Source organism: Ursus arctos, unplaced genomic scaffold, assembly GCF_023065955.2.
Source record: "Ursus arctos isolate Adak ecotype North America unplaced genomic scaffold, UrsArc2.0 scaffold_1, whole genome shotgun sequence".
NCBI classification, from domain to species: domain Eukaryota; kingdom Metazoa; phylum Chordata; class Mammalia; order Carnivora; family Ursidae; genus Ursus; species Ursus arctos.
In genome coordinates, this window is record NW_026622763.1 from 107,644,904 (window position 1) to 107,665,092 (window position 20,189).

Sequence of the window (20,189 nt, forward strand, 5' to 3'; positions counted from 1 at the left end):
GCGTCTAAATTCGTAAAACAAAAACTGTTCAAACGGACAGGAGAACAGACAAACCCACCACTTCAGCCTTCAACGTCCCCTCCGATAGCTACCAGAGCGATCATGACAGCACTGCAGCACGTCTTAAGGGTTAAACAGCTTTGTGTTAACAGGCTCCTTGCGTGTTGACATAAGGCCCTGGATCTGTACCAGAACGAAGTTACTTCTTTGAGATTTGCAGACCACTGGCCTCGGGGAATAAAGGCCCAGAGCATCCCCAGGCCGCAGAGGCCAGCAGGTCTGTTGAAGCCCCTTAGCTTTCTGAGTAGCTCAGCAATCTTTCAGCAATTTTTTTTTTCTTTCTTAAATTCACACAAATGACTTTACCGACCTCGCTTTGCACATCTGTAGACCTTGGCCTCCTTTGCAGGGAGAACGGAGTACTCTTGCACAGCCACCCCTGGGCACCGAGGAACTAGAACTTCTTGCACAACCTCCGAGCTCGGGATAACTCTGTACTTGGCAGCATCGCAAGTGCTTCTGGGTGACTCTCGTCCCTTCCCCAGATCCCGCTTTTACACCTTTCAAGTTCTTGCTCAAATGTCTTCTCTCTGCTTCTCTTCTTGAACTGTACCCCCATGGCACCTTGCTGCATGGTATGACTGCCTTGGGCCGGTTGCAAGAATCTAATAATATAAAGTACAAAGGCCAGGAGGCACAGCACTTGGCACACGGCAAGCCCGAACTAGCTCTTATGCGCTCCTTCACCGAATGTATCTCAGACCCAGAGGTTGTGTGGACCTCCGGGGGCTACCGTGGGCAGGAAGGATGAAGTCATCTACATGGGATTTACCACGTGCAAATCCAGGGAGGTTTACCCTGTCCCCCTGCTCGCGCATGTGCTTCTGGAAGCCAGGACATTGCCTTGACCACTTCTATACACCAGCCAAAGAGAAAATGCTCGGTGAATATTTCTTGGATGTAAAACAAATAGGAGGAAGAGGAGGAGAGGAAATGGAAGAGAAATGCACTTTGGGAAATGGGTTTCGTTTGGAAAAAAAGTTATCAAAGATGGCGAGAAAAGAGACAAAAGATATCCTGTTAATTTTTAAGTAAGGATGGACAGGGTTCACTCCATGTCAAATGAAAGAGAGCCTGGCAAGGCTTGTGGGTGCCCAGGGGGTGGGCAGAGCCTCAAGCAGTGTCTTCCCAGCAAGAACAGCAGGCATCCAGTCTGGCCCTTGCCCCCTGTCCCTCTCTGGGGGTCACGCGTCCCAGCCCCTTCCCACACTGCTCCTGCTGCTGTGTTGCCACTTTGGGGGCCATGGATTTCATCCCTCCTGGGTTGCTGACACCTTCTGAACGAGAACGCCTCATCCTTTGCTCATCACCCCAGTCACGTCCGTGACTGAAGACCAGCCAGCTGCAGAGCAGGGCAATACTTCAGTAAGAGTGCAGAGAAGCAGAGGGAGCCTTCTCTCATGACAGTGACAAAATATAACTGACCTCACAACACCCCGCACGGTTGACAATCCATGTAGCACTTCTGACTCTCCGGAAACTTAAGACCAAGAGACTTCTGTTGACCAGAGCCTTACTGATAACAGTTGACTAATCCATACTTTGTGTTGTATGTATTACGTACTGTATTCTTACAGCACAGTAAGCCACAGAAAGAAAACGTTATTAAGGAAATCACAGGGGACAGAAAGTACATTTATAGTCTGTACCGTAAAAAACCCCCACATAAGTGGACCTGTGCAGTTCAAATCCGTGTTGTTCGAGGGCCAAATCAACAGTCAAGATGCCGGAATGCACCAAGATGCTCACTGAAGTGTTTCCCATCAGTGTAAGAGATCACTGATCATTCAGTCATTCAGCAAGTCTGTATCGCGCACCTGCCGTGCCAGACGCGGGCGGAGGCTCCAGGACACAGGACAACATGCCGCCCCTGAGGACTGTACTTTCTGGTGGGGGGCCTGTCCGTCAGCCAAGTAAGTGCGGATTTCCCACCTGGTTCTTATTAAAAAGCCAGTAGTAGCACAGAATGAGGAAGAATAAAGACAAGTGCGTGTGGAGCAAGATGGCCCCCGCCACGTGGCTGGTTTGGTGCACCTCTTGTCCAGACGTGTAGCTGGTCAGTGAGGGAACATGGTATGTGCTGTCAGTCTGGACTGGGAGGTGGACGGGGGTTCCCGGGTCCTGGGGGTCCCGGCAAGGGAGGAAAGGCTGGGCCTGAGACAGTGGCCACCCAGAATGGGGACAGCCCACAGCAGCCAGCGGGATAGTGGCCCAATGTCCGGGCAAAAGGAGGGGTGTTTGCCTCCTCAACACCGTGGCCCCGGACACGTGCCTGTATGTCATGGATTCTGTGCTCAAACAGCTCTCGTTCTACCAGCGATGCAGTAAAATGAGCCACACGTGGCCTTGCTGGCTTGTTCCTCATGTACTAAATATGGTAGTTCCATGATCCTTGAGTTGCAGAAGATGTCATGGTCCTTTCTTGTTTTAAATAAAATTAAATACTGTTTCAAGTTCCCTGTCCATACTCTTGTGGGTCCAGGAGCACAGGGAGCCCTTGCTCCCATGACACACACACACTCACACACACACACGTAACACATGCCCCACACCCACTGGCAAAGACTCTCCTTGCCTGAACTTTACTCAGGCTGCTCTGAGATCCAGTCATGGTGAAAGGGAGACAGAGATGGACATTCATGGACCCAGAACCCCCACAATGTAGGCGGGACGTCGCTGGCCGCCGTGTTTCCTCTACTGGAGACACTTGGGGAGAATAAAGACGTGTCCAGGGAAGCAGAGTGACAGGCGGCCCAGAAGAGGCAGGGCCACGTGTCAGCACCAGAGGCCCTGATCACACCATACCTGAAGCCACCAACACCACTTTCAACTTTGTGGCGATGGCAGGGTTCACATCAATCACTTCACACCACCAAACAGCGTGGACACGCGAAGTCTTAGCAGAGGCCATCTTACACACCGTGGCCCTGAGCACCGCCACCCCCTCTTCCAAGAAGGGCAGTTCTTTAGAAGCCAAAGCACAATTCCAACCATTGAATTCTGCCACGTCCGAGGGAGGAGTGGGGTCCTGTTACATGCCGCTCTGCGTCACGTAGCCCAGCTCTGAAAGCGACGGGAAGCAAACGCCAAGCGCACAGGTGCTCCAAGGACAGAGCGCGGGCCGGCGCGCAGGAGGCCGTGTGTCCGGGATGGCGGAGCGCGGGAGGCAGCATGCCACGGGGCTGTGCAGCTGTAGACACGACTTGAGGCGCTCTGTCCGTATTTCTCAAACTAGGTTCCAGAGAACACCGCCAAGTCCTGCGACGTGGTTCTCGGGGTTAGTTTGCCGGCGGCTCCCACCCCAGCAGCAGCTTGTGGGTGCAGGACAGCATCCTCTGGACTCCCCTGAAACGTTACCATGGCTGCCTGTGGCCCCAGAGGGGGACTCGGATCCCCAGGGGCAGGAGACAGGGTCTCAGGAGTCAGAAAGAAAACAAAGAACATACCATCAACTTGTCCACAATTCCAGCCATGAGGGATCTTAGTGGGATGATGAAAAGACCCTTCGGTTCAACACGTGTATGGCCACAGCCGCACCACATAATCAAATTACTAGAAACCATCAGATCGCTCACTTCAAACGGGTGAACTTTACGATAAAGCTTTTCTAAAAAGTGCACTTCCAGGGCTTACCTCACGGACTCCCCTGACCTCCTCCGGGTCTCCCTGGCTGCAGGGCGCCGTTCTGGTCCTGGGTGCAATGCCTCTGCTGTTCTAGCTGGTCTGTTGTGGCCAGTGGGTCCTGGAAGCCTGGGGGGACTCCGCAGTGGCCTTCGAACCGTGGCACTCCAGCGACGTCCCCACTGCTCTGAGTGACGCTGCGCTGGAGCTGAGGTGCCGGGCAGGACACCTGGATTGCTGCTGGAGGTGGCTGCACGGGTGGCTCTCACTGGCCTGTGCGTCACTGAGCTCTGACTTGTTCACACACACGGGCCACCGGAGTGTCTGGCTGCCTGGAGGGAGGACTGTGCACTCTTGAAAAGCTCAGCCGAATTGGCAACAAACGTGCAGGACCTTCTGGAAGCATGAGAGAGAGAGAGAGAGAGCCCAGATCAGAAGGAGGGAAACGAGGTCACCAGCAAGGAACCAGAAAGACACAACTCTCTTCTGGCCGTAAAGTAACGTTCGCCGGAAAGGAACGAAGGAAGACAAATCTCAACATTCCAGGAGGATCCGGCCTGAGAAGGCGCATCGGAGTCCCCCGCGTCAAGCAGCTGCGACCTTAACGTCCTTGAGCCCTCAGGACATGGGGACAGCATCGGACGGCTCACAGAGATGCTTCGACGGGACGTTGCCGTCTCCGGGGAAGCCGGACGCTGCTTTCGCAGGGGCGCCCGGCCACCCTGTTCTGCGGCAGCAGGAAGCTCAGGGACCTGCAGAGAGTGGGGGCCTGGGGGACCCCCTGGACAGGAGCCAAAGGGGTCCCGGGGACACGCTGAGGCGGCTGAATTAAACACGGAGAACGAATCCAAGTGTGCCCTGGGTTAGCTCCGGTGGCGGAACAGCCATGGCCTTAAAGATCACACTGGGAACAGGGTGCCGCCGACCCGGGCGCCCTCCTTGCCTCCCCCCTGGTCCCACAGCAGAGGGACTGTCCTTCCCCGGATTCCAGAATGAACGGGAGGTGGAAACTGCCTCGGGTCTCCCCCACCCAGGGCCCCATAGCGCGTGTCCCACTGAGGTGCCCGGAGGGGCGTCTACACCAAGCGCTGTCCACACAGCCTCAAAGCAGAAGAGAGCTGCCTCCAAGTTGTCCGCTGCTTCTGCAGATCCAGAGCCACCGAGAGACACTCTCCTCTCTGCTCAAGCAATTCTGATTTGTTTGATTGCCGGGGAGTGATTAATCAGCGTCTCAAACCTCTTAGATTGTAATTCTTAGACAATGCTCTACAACTGCAGGGTATTTAAGCAACTCTTACATTAGTTTCTTACATTTCATCCTATTTATAAGTAGTGTAATTACACTATCTTTATTATTGCTAATAAATTCACTAAAATAACCCAGAAACACAGCCAGATTTTTATCTTCTAAAATAAATTCAATTTTTTTTCTCTTTCGTTTTATTGCTCTTACTGTTTGTACAACGTCCTGGAGACCCGATAAGATGATAATCTCAGGGTAGTGTTTTATAAACGTGCATCGCACTGCTGTTCAACACGTCTCTTCTGTTGACCCAGAATCTGCCGTATCTGGCCCCTCATATGAAGCCAGTGTGGTTTCCTCTCATTGGATCCGCTGCTGTGGCTCAGGGACTCTGCGATCGCTCGAACGAAGCCAGGCAGACCTGGAATTCTGGGGACAGCGATGTGTACCCGCGACACCCGGGGTGGAGGGTTTCCCAGTGCCCCGTCCCTTCCCGCGACCCGGACCCAAGTATTTGGGGGCACCCGGCTCTCCAGGCTGCAAATAGCAACGTGGGTGTGGGCCAAGCGGTGCATTTGCTCTACTCCGGAGACGAACAGGTTCAACTGACTAAAGTCAGGAGAGAAAAGTTGGGGAACGCGGTTAGAGCAGGTCATCTCGCCTTCAGCCCCCATAGCGCGAGCATGCGCGCGGCTGCGGGAGGCCTGCCCGGTGGACGGGCCGCCTCCCCCTTCGCCCCGGGATCCAGCTCCCCACGAGGGTTTCCCTCCACAGGCAGCCTGTCCCCACCCTTGTTTCTGGGGGCCCCCGCTCCCCCTGCCCCACTGTGACGCTGATCAGAGTCTCTCAGGACCCGGTGCCCCAGAGCACACTTCGGGGTTCCTGCAGAGGAGATGGGGCTCCGGGGGTGTCCAGCCGTGACCCCGAGGGCAGGGGTGGCTTGCTCTCCTCCAGCCAACCTCCCAGGCCTCCTGCAGGGAGACAGCCCGAACCTCAGGGGAAGTGCCCCAGGCTGCCCTGAACAGAGGTCACAGGTCACACGCCCCTCTTCAGCCAGGCCTGCCTCCAGCAAATTATGAAGGCGACCAAGATTTACCAGGATCCCCCGACCCCCTTCCCTGCTCTCCGGTCTGGTGCTTGGTTGGGAAAGGACCTCGGAGGTCAAATGGCATCCTCACCCCCTCCCTGGCCACCTCTGACCTCAGTCATAGCCTAGCCAGCTCCGGTGACAGCTGGAGCTGGTGACTGTGGGCAGTTTAGGACTCGGCTGGGCAGGGCAGGGCCTGGGGATACAGACCACATGGAGGCCCTGCCTGCACACTTGACCTTGGGCACCATGGCCCCTGCTCGGCTCAGCTCCCCACACCACTGCCATCAGGCCAGGGAGGTCTGGCGGGGGCTGGGGACCAGGGACCCAGTGGTGGGTGTCCAGCTGTCCTCCAATCCGGCACCTGCAGAGAGCCCGTGTTCTTCCACATTTGATTTCCCATGGCTTCGAAGTGTTGAGGGTACAAGGACCTTCCATGGAGGGAAGTGGAGTCATTCACTCAGGAGGTCCTTGGCCTGTGTGGACCAGCATGGGCGGGGGTCAGGTGGGGTCAGGTTTGAAGCCTCGGGTCACCCTTGAAGAGGCAGATGAACACCAGCAGGTGCAGGAGGGTCAGCACTGTTGTGTTGCAGGACGAGAGCAGCCTGGGGGGAGGGGCGGACGTGGGGGCGGGGGCATCTCAGGCTCACTGTGTGGGGGGGGACATGGGAGCGTCACCATCACAGATGCTCCAGCTGGGGATGAAAACCAGTCAGGGCTCTGCTATGAACACGCGGAGCTCGGGGTGCCCCCCCCCCCCCCCCGCAGCAGCGACTCTGAGCACTCCCGGGGCCTGGAGTGACATCGGGGGCCCCGGTGGGCATGTTTCGACCTCACTCCTGGCCACTGGCGACGTGCAGAGCTCTGCGGGGACCATGGGCTCCTGGACTTGACCTGACAACCCTTTGGGACTGAACGTTCAATTCCCAGGCATAGCGATCAGGTTTCCAAACACCGAGTCTGGTTTGATTCTATCTTTTTCAAAATACACATCGCACTTGCTGCTTCTGGCTGTGATGAGATAACAGGAACTGGAGTTACCCTCTGGTCTGAACCAACGCTGCGCTGGACAAAACAGGAAAGGGCTCCCTTGGAGACGCCAGCCGTGAGGAAACGAAGGACATTACGCCTGCAAAGGGAGACAAAGCTGAGCCCCCGCCCCCCGCCCACCAGGGCCCACTCACTGCCAGAGACGAGGTCCAGCTTCGGACCGCGGGCGGACCCAGCCTGGAGTCTGGGGAGGTTGATAAGACGGACGCACGACAGGGGAGCACGGAGCAGGACACGGGTCTGAGGAAAAGGATTGTTACACGAATGCAAAACCACGTGGCCCCCCACGAGGTGACGTGAACGATGATGTGTGCAGCCAATGAAAACTCGGCAGGCATGCCAAGAAGCAGGGAAGTGTGACCCATTAGGGCAGGAAAAGTCGACTGGAACACGGTGACGTGACGCAGATGATGGTGTTAGTAGACAGGACATGGAGGCCATCGTCCCAACCTGACCCCATTTGTTCAAGGAGCCCTTACACAGGGCAGTGGAGAGGCTAGAAGGACCCAAATCAGAGGCACAGACACGAAAAATGCGTGTCCGCTACAGGAAGTCGCCGGATGGGATTAACGTAAGGCTTGAGCATGCAGATGAACTTGAACTTGCTGACCTAGACGGCAGCATGAGGACCAGCCCTGGAGGAGGCACAGAGCGTGGGGAGTAAAACACTAAACAAGGGAGCACGGACAGCATGACTCCACGGACACGAGATCCTCAGACTGAGAGCACAGAGACCCCGTGATCTGCAGGGGCTGCTTCCAGGCCCCCAGCCGATGCCTGAGACCAGGGACAGTCCCAAACCCTGCAGGGACTGCTCTCCACATACACACCTGCGGGAAAGTGTAATTCATAAATCAGGCCCAGCGAGGAGTTAGCGATAACTCGCAACAACAGAACAAATAAAGCACACACTGTAATTAAAGGCACGGGAATGTGAGCGCTCCCGTCTCAGAATCTCTTCTTGCCCTGTACTCACCCCTCCTCCCGTGATGATGCGAGGTGACACAATGCCCACGTAGTGAGGGGAAGGGAGGGGAGCGACGTAGGCGCTCCAGGAGGATCACCCGCTTCCAACCACGGCTGAGCCTCGGTCACCGAGACCATGGAAAGTGGAACTGCAGACAGGGGCTCCGGCATTCGATGGTGACAGCAAGGTGTCACCATGCACCTGGGGGTGGTGTGGATGGTCAGGGTGGGTGGAAGGGACTTCACAGGAGCACGAGGAGCTTTTGGGGAGTTGGACAGGTTCCATATCGAGATGGTGGCACAGGCTTCAGGGGAGTGAATGCACGTCCAACTGACCACACTGCACCGTCTGAAACCACGCATGTGCCGTGTGCCGACTGTCACTCAACAGAGCTGCTGACATACGAGAGAGAAACACAGAAAACATGTGGAAGGCGACTCCGAGTCCCATCTGGATGGACGCGTCATCTGTGGTTTTCAGTCCCTTCTTTTGCCGACGGCTCCTGCTAATTTTGTGACCGTGCGTTTGCTCTGCTTTCTGTAGCAGTCAGCAGTTGCTGCGTAACAAGTCATCACAACTCCGTAGCACTAGTTCCGCCAGCCCCAGTCCTGTGGGGCTGCAGTTAGCATGGCGCAACCAGGCTGTGTCCCCTTCTGGCGGTCCTGCCTGGGGACCTGGCCTGGGAGGCCGCCTGCACCGCCCCACTTGGTGGCCCTCAGGCCTGGGGGTCATGCGGCCTCCTGCATGCCAGCAGGAGCATCCGAGCCCCGTGAACCTGGCTCAGGTGGCTGGGCTGGGCCCGCCCAAGGGATCTCCCTTTGGGGTGACTCCACAGTGCACCACCCAGCAACCTGAATCACACTCACAAGGTCCTGTTTGCCGTGTGAGGCGTTCAGAGGTGGTGCCTGCGTTCCACGGGGGAAAGCACTCCAGGCAGGTGCCCCACATGTGGAAATCCTGGGGCCCCTTTAGAATTCTGTCCTCTGTAGTAAGAAGGTTATGTTTTCTGTAAGGTAAGAGGAAGGTAACGAGCTGCGGTCTGGCCCAGGGCCTGAGAACAAAGGGAAACCTCGAGGCAGAGCTTGGGGGGGAGGCAGGGGGGGAGGCAGGTAGCAGAGGGGACCCCTGACCCCACAGAAAGGCCCTCGTGTTCCAGGGAGACACTCTTCCTCAGCCTCCCGTGGCCTGCGGTGTGTGGCAGAGGGAGGGCGTGCGGGGCCTGACGCTGCACTGAGAGCTGGATGAGTGGCTCTGAGTTTCCCCGGTGCCCTGGGAGCGCAGAGCCGCTGCCCTCGGGGTCTGGGTCACCCCCTGGGGCCGTGAGCCCCAGCACAGCCGCAAGTCTCGGAGCAACAGCAGAGCTCTCTCAGGCCTTGCCCTGGGCCCTCAAAACCCAATTCTTTCAAAAGCTGGCCCCTGTCAGCACCTGAGGCCACAACTTCGCCATATGCGCGTCGGTCAGGGCAGGGCACTGGGGGCGGTCTCCACACGGCAGCCAGGGGACAGCCTTGGAAGCCTCCCCTCAGCCCCCTAGAGAGCACACCGCATGGCCTGGGGCACAGCTGCACCGGTGGCACCCCAACGCCGGTGGGGAGGGGGTCCTGCAAGGGGAAGTGACTGCCTGTGGCCACACTGGGCCCCTGCTGCCCACGGTCAGTGCCCGGCGCCCACGCCATGAAGAGCAAGCACATCTGGAACCTGGCTCAGCACTCCCTCCTCCCAGAAAAACCAGAAGGGCCACGACCCCCATTCCAGCCAGATGTGGAACCCGCCAGAAACATGGCCTCCAAGGGCGCGAGCCAGCAGGTGCATTACTCAGTGTGGGGTCCCAGCACCTGCTCTTCATACCCCGTGACGAGGACCCGCCCAGAGACCCTGAACGGTGCCTCCCCCCTCCCAGGCTCCCTCACCCTCTCACCTCCGCGTGGGCACCTCCCAGGCCTGCCTGTGCCCCTTGCAGCCATCTCTGGGAAGATTACTGACCTATCAGTGAGTGGAAACAGGTGACGCGTGGACAGGTGTTCACATCGCACCTGGACGCTCGTGGTGTCCACAGTCCAGACAGAGAGGATGCGCTGGCTCTCCCAACAGCCACCTGGGCCGGGCCGGGAGCCCGGGAAGAGCCCTGCCCCCTTGGCGGTTCCCTCCTCTCAGAGGGTGGGTGGGGGGTGCCCCAGGGGTCCCAGGGTCTGTCCAGGCTGCGATTCCGGGACAGATGCACTCTGTTCTTGTCTTCACACGCCGTGTGTTTTCAAGGCACATTTTTCTCCTTCATCTCTCATTTCTGTCCTCCCAGACCCAGCAGAGCCAAACTCGGGGGGCGCAGGGGAGACTGTATCTCTGTTTCTTTTGGTCGATTGAACATTTTCTTTCCTTGTTCAACATTTTTCAGATTTCTGGGGATTGTTTTCCACCTCTCGATGGTGTCTGGGCCGTGGCCAACAGAAACACAGGCCATCTGCCACGGCCAAGGGTGGGGCGCAGAAGCAGAGGGCTAAAGTTTCTGTTAAATTTAGCTTCTCCTGGGCAGATTTATCTCCATTGATCACGACCAGGCAGGTCTGACTTCCCTAAACCCGGCCCCCTGGGTGAATCAGTGCCTCCATCCCGGAGTGAATTTCCTGAAGTGAACACCAACACTCTGGCCCCGAACAGCCCAGCAGACCGCAGCAAAGCAGCAAAAGGTAAGGCCGCGCTCATGGACGCGGGAGCTCACAGTTCTTGAAGCACTGGACCTGGAGGCGGGGAGCATGCAGGCTCAATCCCCTGTGATCCACAAGGGTGACTCTGCCCAGCGATGGGAGCCCAGCGTCCCACCTGACGCCTGGCCCCGGAGCCCATGCATGGTGGGAGGAGACATTCCTGCGGTCACTCTGCCACCTGTCACCCCACCACCCCGAGAAGGCACAGGGTGGCCAAGCTGTTCCCTCCATGGCGAGTCTGGCTGATTTGGGTATTGGGAACACAGGCGAGGGTCACAGTACTGTCCCTGGCTGTGTGTGAAATAGTTTGTAACCAGAACGGAAGTGACGTCTGTGATCTTTGGATCCATACAGTCCATGTAATGGGTCCCTGTTCACGATCATGTCTGTGCTGAAGTCACCGATGACCAAAAGCATGGGGACGGGACGGCGGGGGCTGCCTCAGACCCAGCAGACGCTCACTTCCAGCACCAACCTCAGGGATGCCCCGGGTCCTGGTGGCAGGTGCACACCTGCATGGCCTCCTTGGGAGTGACACGGATGAACGAGGGCCTGTCAGTCCAAGAAGGAAGACCTCCCAGCAGAGGCTCAAGGGCAGGCATGACTGGCTTCAGGTGAACTGCGGCTTCCTCTCGGGGTTCACTCTTTTAGCCACTGCTCCTTGAGAGCCGGCCCTGACCCTGGCACCGTTCATTCCAGGGCTGGGGGCACAGGGACAGAGCCGAGACTCAGGTCCAGCACTGGAGAGCAGCTCCTTGGGGGACCAAGGTCCTGGCGTTTTCCAGCAGGTGCGAGGCAACTCAAGAGCCCGAGAAGTCCCTGAGGCCTGCAGGACTTAAGCAAAGCTCAGGCTCAACCAGGGGACGGGGCAGTGTGGGCGGGGCTCTGCTGTGCTGGGAGCCTGAGACTCTCCCAACCTGCGTGAGCGAGGAGCCTGAGGTCCAGCCACACGCCTCTGGGCAGAGCTGAGGGACGGAGAGAGGCTGGTCGTGATAAGGGCTGACAGAGACGTCCACCTGCGGGGCCACGGACTGAGCTCGGGTATCTGTGCAGGACACGCTAATCCCACACCTGGAGCCACCAACGTGCCCAGTAACCAGGCACCAGCTCCCCCTCTCGAGCACCTTCTCCGTGAGACTGCAAAAGAGGTGGAGAGATGAGAAGGTCTCTAGGACCCTCCGTCCCAGGCTGTGGCTTCATGTATGACACAGGCATGACATATGTATGGCACACAGGACACAGGCGTGACACATGTATGACAGGTGCGGGGACTGCGGCACCCTCCGTGTGGTGTGCAAATTCCCCCCAGGGGATTCCTCCTTGTGTGACCAGCAGCCCACAGGCCCACAGCTCTGGGGACTGAGGCTCCCGCCCTCCCTGGGGCACAGGGCCAGCCGGGCATGACAATTGCCCGAGGCAGCCCCTGGTGGGGCGGGTCATGTCTGGCACCTGGGGCCAGAGTGTCTGAGGGGCAACGGGCCTCCCCCCACCCCCGTGTTCCCCGCTGTGTGCCAGGAAACCTGTCTGCCTGGGAGCTCCGCACCACCCCCCCGGAGCTGCATGCGGGGCCCCACACAGCAAGGTCATCAGAGGACCAGGGAGGTTACGGACATGAGCGTCACGAGGGGAATGGCGCTAACCTGCAGGACATTCCGCGAGGGGGTTTCTGAGATGACGGTGCACCACCCGCTCTGGGCACCGGGGATCCTTGTCCCCTTGAATTGCACGTTACAGCGGTGCCACTCAGACCACGGTGCTCGCACCGCCAGGGGGACGCGAACATTCTCCACTCGGGTCCAGATGGCCTCCTTGCAGCCACAGACCACAGGCTTTAAAGCAGAGCAGACCACGGCAGTCTTCGTGCAGGAAGACGGGACAGAGCACGGCCCCTTGTCACCCCAGAGCGAGCCTCACGCCCCGCGAGGCTGATCCTCCACGTCCACGTGTGTGAGGCCACCTTACTGAGTCCGGGGGTCTTCTCCGTTGACACACGGATGCCCGAATCCCCGGGAGAGTCTGCGGGATGGGACTCCTGGCCGGGAGAGGTGACGAGCAGCAGGACTCGGGGTCAGGATCTCACAGTGAGGGTTTCGGGGCCACACAGACACAGTCTGTATGAGGCTGGGTTGGACACTCCTGGGGCCCCGGGCACACCAAACGGTTGGGGACCTGCTTTACAGGTGGGGCTCATGAAGCTTGGACTGGCCTGACTATAGGGCAGGAAAGCCCAGGCAGGTGCTCTGCTCTTTGCTCGGGTCTCCCCCTTCCTCCTCCCTCACCTCTCCCTCTGCTTTCCCTCTCTCTCTTCCTTTCCTCCTTAATTTCCCCTCAGTTGTAAACAGTGGCTCCTCACAGAGTTGTCAGGCCTTGCTGCTCAGTGTGGGGGCTGCCCCACCTTCCCCAACCCCATGTGTGCTCTGGATGCGCCAGTGTCTGTGAACAGCTCAGAAGTTGTGCTGAAAGGCAGAGGGGAGACCCGGGCCTCTGCAGGATGCGTCGGGTTGCAAGCTGCAGCCCAAATGGCAGGCAGCTGGACACGCAGGACAGAGGGGAGTGCTCACACTTCCCACCTCCACCTCCCAGGATAGCGGCATGGAGACCTTTATGCCACACCCAGAGACCTTTCTTAGAGTCCATGGTCCTCCTCGAGGGGATCTGCAGAGGACACGGGGCAATGGAAACCAGAGGGTGGGGGCTGCCGCAGCCCTCTAGTCACTTGAGTTGCTTTGGGGCTTGGGGACATGGGGCAGGGAAAGCTCTCACCCCACAGTCTGCACCCCCCACCTTGCCTCCTGGTGCATGTAAACCCTGAGCTTCTGTCCCGGGGGACCACCCTGTGGGGAGAAGCTGCCTGACGAGGGGCCCCCTGAAGCCAGGACTGGGCCTCCGAACGCCTCCAGCCAGCCGGACAAAGGATGCCCCCTGGGGCCTGAGCTGGGCATGTGGGGGGCAGGGACGGCGGCCTGAACAAACAGAATGTGGGTGTCGTGGGGCACACCCACATGGGCAGCTGTTTGTGTAAGACTGTATTTAGGGACGTTTTTTAAGGATCTCAAGTTTGAGAGGAAATGCCCTATGTTACGTCCACCATATGCTGACAATACACAATACTGCATCATTACATACATCCTTCACCGTCGGCCAAGCACAGACGAGCAGTGTAAGTTACAGAGACGCTCGATGGCTCTGTGTCACGGTGCGCTTCTACCAACCTGGTAAAGATCTCTTCTTTAATATTCAAATGGTCCTCAAGCCTGAGCTGGGATGAGGCATTCCCTGGAGGGGAACGACTTCAATCATGTCAGGCTTCCCCTCCGAAAGCACGGAGGGCAGAAAGAGTTGGCACAATGTCTTCCAAAGAAGAATTACCAGTCGCGGAGTCTCTGTGCAGTGAGGGTACCCTGCAGAAATGAAGGGGTTCCACGACGAAGGGGAATTAAGAGAATGCGTCGCCACACAGAGCAAGTGGACATCCGTGGGCAGAAGAGGGGACGCAGGACCGGCGTCTCCCACCGCACACAAACAGGAACTCAAAACCAGCCGCAGACTCAGACGTAAAATGGAAATCTATGAAACTCCTAGAAAACAGCCCAGATGTCCATGGAGGGATGAACGGTTAAGGAAGATGTGTCGCGTGTACACAGTGGAACATTACGCAGCCGTCAGAAAGAAGACACCCCCCCCCCGCCCCGCAGGGTCACTGCCCCCACAGGTCTCCAGCACTCAGTGCCGGCTCTCCACCTGCAGGGCTCCTCCCACCTTCTGGAAGGCTCTCCCAGCCCTCCCCTCGCCGACGCCTTGCGGAGGGAAGCTGCCAGGTTACGCCCACTCCACGGTGGTTGGCAGCGGCCAAGGCTGTCCCTGCTGCCCGCCCAGGGCCTGGCACACAGTAGGTGCTCAGCACACACTGTCACTGGCCCAGTGTCTCTTCTCTTCCCTTTGAGCTGGCCCTGGAGCAGCTCTCCACCTGGACCCATGCTGGGGACCCAAGTCTCCACACTGAACCCTCCAACCATCCTTCTGAACATGCCCCTCCCGGGCTCTCACCTCCCCCTCCTGCTGACCACCCCTCTGGCCACTGCCTGGATCCCTGGACTCGTAGTCAGGGGCGGTGACTATGCTGTGCCCTGCTGCTTTGTCCCCAGTCCCCCTCCCCTCCTGGCGGTGACCACACCCTCGGAGCCCCCTCCCTTCCTCTGCTAGTCTGGCCTCCCACCCCCACGGACTCAGGGACCCCTCTCCAGGACGTGCTGGAGGCTCTGCCTTTCCCTCTGTGTTTACTCTCGGGCCCCCTTTCCAAAGCACACTTGGGCTGTTTCCCCCCAGTGCCATCTCACCCACCTGACCCATGTCAGCCACACCCACGGGGAAGACCCCAGGCAGCCTGGCAACTCCTTCCCACCCCCGCTCCCCCAGAGCCTCCGGGGCCCGGCAGGCACTGCTCCTTCAAGGCCCTCGGTCTCGCCCGGCTCCTCTCTCACCGGCCATTGGCCACGGCCACGGGCTAGCCCGTGTCCCCACTCAAGGCTGGAGGGAACTCCCTGACACACATGTCTGAGCCGGCTTCCCCTTGTGAAACCAGCCTGGGTTCCTTCGCAGGAGGAACCGGGGCCCCAGCGGCCCAATCCCCACCTGGTCACCGGCAGCACGGCCGCCCTCAGCCAGGCGAAGGGGTCTGGCAGGTGTGGGGAGGCACTATTCGCCAGAGCCTCTGCTTTGATGTTTGCACCTCCCAGAAGCTTCCTTGCTTCCCAGGACGGGCCAGATCCTCCAGCTCCGGGGCCGGTCAGCTCCCGTGCCGCGCTGGCCAGGCTGCTGCACCGCAGTTCCACGGAACGCTGATCCCAGCGCTGCTGTGAAGGCATCTGGAATGCGCGCTTAGCACCCAGCATCAGCAGCCTTTGGGCAAAATCATCCTCCATAATGTGGTGGGCCTCATCCAACCAGTTGAAGACCTTAAGAAAAACGCTGAGGTCTCCCGGAGAAAAGGGAAGTCTGCCTCAAGACAGCACCATCGAGTCCTGCCTGAATTTCCAGCCCACCTCTCACGGATTTCAGCCTTGCCCGCTCCACGATCCTGTGAGCCAATTCCTTAACACCCAAGTCTCTCTGGTTCTCTCTGGGGATTCCGTGGCTGATCCATTCAACAGGTGGAATGTTAGCCACTGCATGCAGGTCCAGCTGGGTTCTGGGGACACGGCAGGGGACACAGAAGGGGACGGCTGGGCCAACGCCCTGCCCCACGAGGGGGTGGGAACAGACAATGAGCAGACCCTGTGGGTCAGATGCTGATGCGCCATCGAGAAGGAGAAGGAGAGGAGGAGGGGGAGGCAGCTGCCTTGACTGTGGTCCCTCACAGGTGCGTGTGGCCAGGGAGGTGACCAGTGCTCAGGTCAGGAGGCAGGCGGGAGCTCTTAATGGCGGGCTGCCGGTCCCCCACCAGACTCGGCACTAAGAGACCTGGGCATTTTCTGCTCCTTGTATTCCCAGGCCCCACCTGTGAGGGAAACTCTCCCCCAGGGTGATCAGAAGGAACCCTGGAGAGTGCCACACCCAACCTTGTTATAATCTACACAAGACCCAGGGTGAGCGACTCCACAAAGCTCCGGGGTCCTGGGTGTGTGCAGAAACTAGCCCAAGACGCCCGGGGCCCCAGCTGCCCGGCACCGTCAGGCAGGCCCCCGGCTGGCTGGCCAGGCGGTGGGGGCCTCAGGGGTACCTGAAGGGGACGGACGGCACCCCACCGCTGCAGTTGAGCGGCCGGTGTGTGCACCAGGTGCTCAGAACCCAGGCCCCAGGACCACGTTCATCTCAGCGGCGACCACGGGCTCTGCCACACTGTCCTTCCACCCGCCAGCTGGGCCTGGTGACGACTCCGGCACTTCCTAACCCACTGGTTTGATGCGTGTCCCCGTGAGTGTCACACCTACCCCCAGGACAGACCCTCTGAGACCGGGTTTGGGGGAACACGTGGGCCCACGGCAGCTGCGGAGGGCCACAAAGGAGAACGCCACGTTTGCAGCAAAAGCCGAGGAGGTGCCCTTACCTGACAAGGGCGGGCAGTTACACCCTTCCACTTTCAAAGGGATTAGTCAGTCTGGGTGGGTCGCGAAGGAGCAGGTTTAAGTCCATGCCCACTTGTGGGTGCCCCCTCTGTGAACCTGGCTACTGCTACTTCCTCAAACACAGTAATTCCGTGTTCTTTCAAGCTGATATACGTCCCTCGCTCTTGTGTAAGCACCAGGTAGCTTACTCAGGGATCCCACGATGTGCGGCCACAAAGCACTTACTAGCAGCGTTTTAACAGCTTCTGACTGTGCCTCGGACCCTTCTGGTCCCCCTGCCAGAGCCAAGAGCGAACTAAAAGAAGGGCTTTGCCTCCGAGCTACCAGGTGGGACCCAGAGCTCCGAGGCCCTGTCGCGCTCCCACCGCGCACTTCCTGCCAGTGGGCAGGACTCAAGGCCTTGCTACGTGAGGTTTGGGTCTTACCCACAGAGGGAAGCAGCACTCTGCCCCCGACGTGGGAGGCTTGTGTGGCTGGGGTGTCCAGGTGACACCCCGCAACCCATGTCCCCGCGAAAACCTGTTCTCCATCGGCACGTGTTAGTGGGACGTGTGACCTTGGTCAAGTGCTCACTCTCTGAGCCCCCTTCTCACCCATAATGTGCTGGTTCTGCCTAACCAGGCAGCCAGGGGTGGGGGGGTCTGCAGACATCAATGGCAGTGACCATGGCTTGGAAGCCTCGCAGGTGCCCACGGGTCCGAGCTTTGGGTGGCAGCGGGCATGCTAGGCTGCTTGCACAAGACCCCTCGTTCTTCTGGATCGCACAGGCCGAGAAGCTGTGCTCACCACCCGAATGGGGGCCAGGAGCCCCAGGACCCCGCCATCCGTGAGGGCAGCCTGCCGTTGGTCTCCTTGGGCTGCGGGATGTCGGGCACCCAGGGCTCACGGCCCAGCAGGTAACTCCCTGTTTCACTCTGGCCGTCACTTCTCTCGTGTCTCTCACTGTGACCTGGGAAGCAGCCCCTGCCCTCTGACCTCCCTTCGGGGTCGGCCCCCATGAGCCCTACTGGCTCCAGCCTCACCTGCTCCCTCTAGCACTGTGCTCTTAAGTTCTCGCCGGTGTTTTCAAAGATGGCTCTGGAATACCTAGAACACTCCTCCCAGAAAACACTTCCTAAGGTGGGCAAGGCTCGGGCCTCTATTCCGTACCACGCGCACCGTGATGTCCCCGTGCAGACGCAGCCCGCTACGCGCAGGGACAAAGGAGCCACACGTCTTCCCACAGCGCGCCTGTGGCCGAGGCCAAAGCTAGACCTTGGGCGACCCGCAGAGTCAGAGAGACCTGTGCCGACAAGCAGGGCCGGGGCCCCGTAACATCAGGCAGGAGGACACGCACCCAAAGCCGAGCTGCTGTGGCGCCCGCGGCCTCTGTCAGAAGGTCTTTCTTTGGGGTCTGTTTCCAGAAGTGAGACTCTGGTCAGAGCGTGTCATGAATTCCATTAATCCACTGATCCAAAAGTCTACACGGTGAATGACCCCACCCGACACTCTAGAAGCTTCCTTCATGGGGAAGACAGGCCTGTGGACCACTGCTGCCGCGTGTGGGGTCTGGGGGTCTGACAGGGTCGCTCTCGGTGGCAGGAGGGTCCGCGGCACCCGCAGTGCAGGGCTGGGAGGGCGCAGAGCCGGGGGCTCCCTGTCTTGTGCCCACACCTCTCCGAGGCCAGCGACAAACCAGGCAGTAGCATCCCACCCCATCCACGTCCCTGTTACCCCGCCTGGCTCAGGCCGGAGCTCTGCCAAGCTCCAGCTACCCTGCTGCCCACCACTTCCCGGGGAACATCAGGGCCACACAGACGGTCTTCACTGGGGGAAGAGGCTGCAGGTGGCGGGGGACCTGGGGCACTCCGGCCGCCGAGCCCTCATTGCTCAGCCCTTGTGGGCGCCCCCAATGCTGGCGGGAGTCCGTTCGGGACCCTGTGAAGACGTTCTCCCGGGAGCAAGTGTTTCATGCTCTATAGAACTCGACACTGGGTGCGTCCCGAATGTCAGCGACGCAGGGAAGACAGAACTGATGGGCCAGAAGCCTAGGAGTGCCCTTCGGTGCCATTGCCCACCCTGGACCCGGGTCCCCATGGCGTCCCATGGACCTTGCCTTCCTGCAACCGTCCCCCCAAGGGCGCTGGGTTCCCACCCGTGAACCTGGGCACTGAGCGTCCTCTGCGTGGCTCTTGCACACCCTCCCCTTCCTCAAAGAGTCCTCCTCCTCCTCCTCCTCACGGGCCTGTCCTCTGACCCTGTCCTTGGGCGCTCTCCCTGAGGGCCAGGCGCCTCCCAGCAGGAGCCCAAAGCCACGCGGGCACGCTGGTGATGGCAGTGGAAGGGCGCTGTCCTCACAGGAGCTGGTCTGTGGCGTTGGGGGGAAGATCGTTAGCTGGTGGCAGAAGACGCTCACATGTCTCTGGACTCCCTCGACCCCGCTGCCCACGGGGTCACACGGGTGGCTGCTCTGCCCTCCACGTGTCCGCTGTATCTTATCTGACTCTCTCCCAATTCCCCACGTGTCTGCACCAGTCAGAATCACAGATGATGTCGCACAAATGTCCACTCCCCCGGCATCCTGACCCAGAGGGGGCGCCTGCGATTCTCAGAAATGGCCAGTGTTGCAGTAACTGGAAATCGCCCCGTGATTAAGGGAAATGTCCACACCTGCTCACTCCGGGCTCCGAGGAGCTGACTAGGCAGTGGGTTTGTGCCGTTATTAAACTGCTGACTGTGGATCCAGCCCTCATTCTTCTGTTCAAGAGCATTCGTTTGCGAGGATGCAGGAGGGAGGGGGAGGGAGGGAGAGGGAGGGGGGAGCAAATAAACACAGGCAGGACGATTTTAGCTGGAGTAGCAGAATTCTCCTACACACACCCACTAAAGGAGGACGTTTCCAGAACCCAGGATCTGCCCGTGTCTCTATCAGCTTTCCTCCTGGTCGCAAGACGGCTGCGCCCACGTGGAGACGTGAGGGTGTCCAGAGACAGACACTCGCACCTTGTCCGGTGCCTCCTTCTGGAAAGTGATGCAGTTCTTCCAGAAGCCCCAGCAGCCATCCTGCTGTCTCCAGCCAGTCACGGTCCTGTGCCCCTCCGGATGACTCCAGAGCAGAGGGGATGGGCCCCCCCGGTGCTGGCCATCCTGCAGTGAGGAAACCGCAGGGGCCGAAAGCAGGGGTGTCCATCTCCCACTGTCGCTGTGACTGATGAAAGCAGCGGCAACACACACGGAACCCTTAACTTTATCTTTTTGCAGCTCAGTTCTTAACAACTTAATAGACGCACAACTCACACACCCTAAAAGTCACCATTCAAAGGGCTCCACGTGATCGTCTTTGGTGGATGGACAGGGCTGTGGCCAACACACTCTGGTCATCCCGAGGGGCCCCTCATGCTCCCTCCACCGCCAG

At 59.2% G+C, this 20,189-nt stretch overlaps 1 long non-coding RNA gene across 1 annotated transcript; it reads right to left on the reverse strand.

Moving 5' to 3' along the window:
* Window positions 1-1,591: 1,591 nt before the first annotated feature.
* On the reverse strand, window positions 1,592-7,306 carry LOC130542488 (uncharacterized). The gene is made up of 2 exons (XR_008957066.1): window positions 5,135-7,306; window positions 1,592-4,077 (listed from the first exon to the last, which is right to left on the reverse strand). It is a non-coding gene; the product is annotated as an uncharacterized LOC130542488 (long non-coding RNA).
* Window positions 7,307-20,189: the final 12,883 nt, after the last annotated feature.